The sequence below is a fragment of the Lactuca serriola genome, chromosome 6 (assembly GCF_051521515.1).
Source record: "Lactuca serriola cultivar US96UC23 chromosome 6, Lser_US96UC23_V15, whole genome shotgun sequence".
Taxonomy (NCBI): Eukaryota; Viridiplantae; Streptophyta; class Magnoliopsida; order Asterales; family Asteraceae; genus Lactuca; species Lactuca serriola.
In genome coordinates, this window is record NC_136413.1 from 155,096,862 (window position 1) to 155,103,431 (window position 6,570).

Here is a 6,570-nt window from a genome sequence, read left to right on the forward strand (position 1 = left end):
GCCCATGGAAATTTTCTGTGATAATGAAGGAGCGGTTGCCTTGACCAAGGAACCGAGGGATCATGGTAGATCTAGACATATCGACAGAAAATATCACTTTATTAGACATCGTGTAGAAGAAGGACAACTCGTAGTGAAGAGGATATCTTCAGAAGATAACCCAGCAGATCCGCTTACGAAGGGACTGAGCAGGGTTAAGCACTTGCAGCATGCTAGGAGTACTGGGCTGATGGATGATATTAGCATAGATTAGATAATATTAGAAACGTGTAATAGATAAATGTAATTAACATTTGATGATTAAATAAAGGAGTTTTATTTATGAGTAATGTTACTGTCTTATGTTAATTGTTTAACTATTGTTTCATTTTGCATGTTTTGACTTCTAGAATAATTGAATTTGTTAAGAATAATCGAATTATTCAAATTGTCCACAATCGTTCATATGTTGGAAGTAGATATGAATGAAGATTGTCATGAATTGGTGCGTAGATTGTCTAAATGGTATTAGACATAGCAAAAGATTGTTGTGACGCTCATGAGTGCTTATGAACTGGTTTTGAGCATTAGAACAAACCCGTGCTTGCTGGAATCACCTTATGGAATATGATGTAAAAGGGTGATCGCAAGACGATAATATCATATAGTCTTAAAACCTAGATATATGGTTTCTTATTTGTTAATTGGTTGTACATTGATAATGCGAAAACGCATCAGTAACTCGGTGTTATAAAACGCATTGTTGTGTATAGTTGATTAATGAATAAGTAAATGCATATAAGTCGAAGTTTATCTGTAACTTTTATCCTAAGAAGGTAAAAGCGATATCTTGGCCGCTCGATGATTTGATTTGACTTATGTGTCGGGCCCGGTCAGAACTGAATTGATGTGTTTGATTAAGTTCTATGTCAAATAAATCAGAGATCGAGAAACCTAAATGCTAGACTAATCATTCCATATAATTGTCAGCATGATATCTAACAGAGGACTGTACGATCCTTTATCTAAAGGACAAGATTGATTTGATCAGAGTTTGACAGCGTCTTTGAGAGCTACGATTGCAAATCGAATTGTACTTGTGCATATAGTTACTAGACTTATTTAAGTGGGAGACTGTTGGAATAGTTTCTAAGGTTGCAACTATATTAGGCAAGTATTTGACCCGATTATGCATGGTCCTTTTGGGTTGCCTTCACCATAGCAACTTCATAGGATGATTTATTAAGAGAGAATAAATATTATTAATATATTATGAGAATAATATAAGGAATAATAATATTGTTATTTGATTAATATAAGTCATAAATTAATTAGTATTAATTTGGTGACTTAAAGAGATTAATTAAATAAGAGGGTATAAACTGTCAATTGTTTGATAGTTACACTTTAGACTGTAAATCCTTAAGAGATAAGGACTGGACGGATTCTAGAGATTTGGATAGCTCAAAATCGTCCATGACTCATCTATGGTAAGGATTTGGATTTGCTTTAAGGAAATGATTATCCAATTAAGGTTTAAGGTGAAACCCTTAAGGAGTCTACAAGTATAAATAGACCCCATGGCATAGGGAAATCGGCACCTCTTAAGAAGAAAGAAACCCTGGCTGAATCTTCCCTTTCCTCTCTCTCTTAAATCATCTTCTTTGCTTATTGGTGTTTGTAAGCCATTAGAGGAGTGACAATTATGACTCTAGAGCTCCAAGACAACAAGATCAAACAAGAGTTTCAAAGGTATACTTCTAGATCTGATTTTGTATTGTTTTATACCTAATTAGTTGTTAGAAGTCTTGGATTCAAAGCATGTTTAATTAGAAAGCCTAGATCCAAGCATTAGGGTTTTGCATGCGCACATATGAAAGTTCTTATGGCTAAAACCCATCAACAGTACCATAACGTTTAAATAAAATATTCTAAAAATTATAGTTGTAGTTTTAAAAGTTCAAGTTATCAAGCAAATGTTTGCTTTATATTATTATAACATTTAATTATTTCGTAATATTAAACGGGTGGTGTAATGACATGGTATAATAAATATTTCATATTATACGGGCAGAGTAAAGACAGGGTATAATAATTATTTGATATTATAAGTTTAGAGTAATGATTGGGTATAATAATTATTTCATATTATACGGACTGACTAGCAATAGGGTATAATAAATATTTTATATTATACATTTGTTTGCATTCATCATGTACTATTAAGTATGGATCTGTAACTATCGTGTATATTCGGTTCTTTGATCTTTGCACCTTCATAATCATTTGTCTGAATTCATCATGTATTGTTAAGTACTCATTAGCCATTTCAAATTTTTACCTTTTTTTCTATCGTTTGTCATAGACTTAAAATATGGTCGTTTAGTGTTGGGATAAAATACACCTTAGTGACTAGTTTCTTCTCTCACTTTTTGCACATCAACAAGATCAAATCATTTCCTACAATTTTAACTCCAAATCCATCACCAAAATAAACAATCCAAGTAGTGTTTTCATCAAGATCGAAAAAAATCCTATACACCTATCATATGGTTTCTTACTTGTTATCTAGATGCCATATATCTTCACCCTTCTTATTCTTTTCCTCATTTTTTCTTGGATACACCTTCTTTTCAATTAAAAACACCATGTAATCTTCATTTTCCCCATACATACTCCACAGTAAAGTCGGTTATTCCTTCGCTTCATCCAAGTTTCTTTATGGTGCCTTTCACTCAGAGGCATAATGACCGTAATCATTACAATTTAAACATTTAATATGACTCTTGTGACTTACCCTCCGGTAATTACTTCCTACACCAATTTGACCGCCGGAGCCACCACCACCTCCTCTTCCCCGATTATTTCCTCTTCCGTCACCTTCGTTTCTTCCTCCTTTATTATGGTATGTTGAACCATGTCCACATCTATTGCAGGAAGATGAACCTCTTCATTATGTTTTCTATTAGCTTTATCCATCCACCTTGTTGAACAATAAATTACTCTCACTATTAGTGGTTCCCTTTGGCAGTCATAACTGGTACTCATAGGCCTTCAATCTTCCGATTGCTTTGTCAAATAACATCTCATCTACATCCGCATACTGATCGAGTGAGGCTACCAATTGAAGGTATATATCAAGAACGGGGTCAATTAGTTTTCTCTAGAACATTGTGTTCGAGGGTTGCTTTAAGGCTAATGTACTTCGAAATCATGCCACATAGCTTTCCCACAAAGTCATCGATGTACTCTTTTTCGTTCATCCTCAATGCGCTAAAGTCACTTTTCAACATGTGTAGCCTTACCTTTTGTACTATATCTACTCTAAGATACCTTAATTTAAAATACTCCCATACTTCTCTTGGTGTCTTCTTCTTTGCCACTTGCAACAATATTTCTTCCGGAATCGTCTGAAAAAGGACCACTCGAGCCATCTTCTCTCCATCTCATCCATAGTCGATCCAGCCGTTGGTTCACTGCATTCCCATACCAATTGGGAGTCCATTATAGCCTATATCTTAATCACACATGTCGTGTAGTTTGTAGAGGTTAAAATCGAGTACGAGAACGGTCCTTCACCATTTTCCTTTGTAGCTTGTTGGCTTGAATTTGACATGTTTTCGTATCAGAAGCATTTAGGCATGAACTGAAAAGCTCTGATACCAATTGTAGGATCAATTCAAAGCTAGACATATAGAAACATAGATACGAAGGGGAAGAAAAATTGGGGCTAATTTTTTTATTTTATTTCACTAACAACTTATTAGAAGGAGGCAGACGTGTATGTTATAAAGGACCAAGAGGGGTTGTGGCCACCCCTCCCCCCCCCCCCTGATTTTTTATTAGAAGTATAATTAGACCATATATCGTTTTCTTCATATTAGGTATAAATATTAAAAAATTTGGTTGTGCCCCTCCTGCTTTCCATAGTCTGAACCAATCCAATAACAGATCATCATTTGTCACCAACTCATCGTCATTCGCCCCTACCCTCACCAATCGTTATTCATCAGCTGTTGTCATACTGATCAAACGATTATTGATTAGTGAATTAGAACTTATCACGTTCATGTCCTATACTCCAAGTTTGAAGTCTTGCTGAGTCGTTGGAAGACTGGACTCAATTCATTCCATTGATCATTGAAGTGAAGCCTGGAAAGGAGAATCTTAATTAGGTCTGTTTTTTTATTTCATAATTCAAAAATCAGAATTCTTAGTTCTCTCAGAATTCGAAAATCAAAATTTCAGTGAATATGAATCAGTTTTTAACAGTTTTCAATTATGTTTTCAGTTTTATTATAGAATTCTTAGTTAATTGATTTTTGATTTCTGATTGTTAGGATCATTGTTAGTTAATTGATTTCTCAGAAATAAGATTTACAAAATTTAGGAGCATCATTAGTTAACTTATTTCAGAATTTTGCACAATTTTACGGAACTTAGATTTGTAGAAATAAGAATTTTTGCAGAGTTTGGGTTGTTGGTTTTTGAGCTTATGATTTCAGTTTTGATTTTTCTAGATACAATCATATAAATCTTACAATTTCATGGGAAAATTGAAAACCATAGATTCGTTTTTCAAAAGAAGGAATGATTATGAAGAAAATCACAATGAAAATCAATAGAGTAAACATCACAAAGCTTCAACAACTGAGCCATAACCACAAGAACATGAAAATCAACAATAGAATGATATTTCTAAAGCTACACAATCAAATCCTAATGAAGTGGATCTTAAGTATCTAGAAAGAGATCCCGCTAAATGAAAATAAATGTGGTAATATGTGGTTAATTTAAGGGAAAAAGTAAGATGAACTTATATGACTTTAGGACCTTCCCAAATACGTCTTCAAGAATATCATGCTAAAGGTTCAAAAAAACATCCTCGTAGATTCAAATATTCTTGATTCAACAATTTCCCTAATTGGTTAGAGTATTCTCCAACAACACATGCTTCTTATTGTTTTATTTGCTATATATATATATATATATATATATATATATATATATATATAGATAGAGAGAGAGAGAGAGAGAGAAAGAGAAAGAGAGTTAGGTTCAAATGTTTTCACTATCTATTGTGTGCATGTATGATTGATTCTGGACCAATCATTTTATTTATTTTAAGAAACTAATTAATGCATATTAAATGTTGAAGATGTAATTAATATCCATTATATCTTCAACATGTAATATGCATTATTTACTTTCTTAAAATAACTAAAATGATTGTTCCAAAATCAATCATACATGCACACAATAGATAGTGAAAACTAAATAACCTAACCCTATATATATATATATATATATATATATATATATATATATATATATATATATATATTGAATGATAAACTAAGTGTCTGTCATGGTAACGATACATTTACTGTTAAAGGATTTGACAATTGGAAAAAAGTTAACGATGCGAAAAAAAATGTTCATTCTTGAAGCAAATCGGTTTTTTACAACATAGAAATGCTGTTACATTTACTGAAAACTTGATGAACCAAGCAACACACATTGGAAATATCATAGTGAAACAAAATGAAACACATATATTAAAGAATTGTTTATGTTTAAAAGCTTCGATTGACACAATTTGTTGGTAGACATTCCAAGCTTGTGCTTTATGAGGAAATGATGAAACACCTAATTCCAAAAATTGAGGTATTTTTCTTCAACTACTAAAACTTCTAGCATCTTATAATGATGAAGTTGAAAATATTATATTAGAGAATGTTCTTTCTAATTCAAATTATACTTCTAGAGATATTCAAAATGAAATTCTTAGTATCATTGGAAATAAAGTTTGAAAGCATATTCGTAGTGAAGTTAGGGATTTATACCTTTGTGTCATGGTTGATGAGTCACGATATGAGTCTAAAAAGAGAAAATGAACATAGTTTTGAGCTATGTTGATGTATAAGGGATCATACATGAAATGTTCTTGGATTTGGTTCATTTATCATTAACCTTGAAAACAAATATGTGGAGGCAACTTGCACATTGTCAGTTTGATGTTAGTAAAATCTATGGCCCAGATTTTGATGATGCTAGTAATATGGGAGGGGAATGGAATGAATTATAGTAACTTTTTCTTAAGGAATGTCCTTATGCATATTATGTTCAGTACTTCGGTCATAAATTATGTGACAACCCGAAATTTCTATTCTGAACAAACCATATCAAGCCAATAGATGTAGAACAGTTATAGTGAAAACTTAGATTTCGAGTATAAATTTGGCAGTTTTAAGGATATTACACATAAGGAGATATTAGGAGAGTGGATGCACTAGGATTTGTGCAACACTGTTATTCCAATACTCTAGGACATTAGAATTCGTTCCGGGAACAAAAATATTTTCTGCCAAAAAAATCCCAGGACTATAAATAGAATTCTGAACCAAATTGGTTCATTAGTTGAATTCCAATTAGAGAAAAGTCAAAATTCGCTCTCATGGATCTTCGGATTTTTATCCCAAATTGTGAGTACTTCGATCTAGTTAAGTTATATAGCTTAGATTGTGTTTAGAAACATCAATTTCATAGCAAAACAACTAGACTCGGGAGTTTACCGCCCAAGAACGTTCT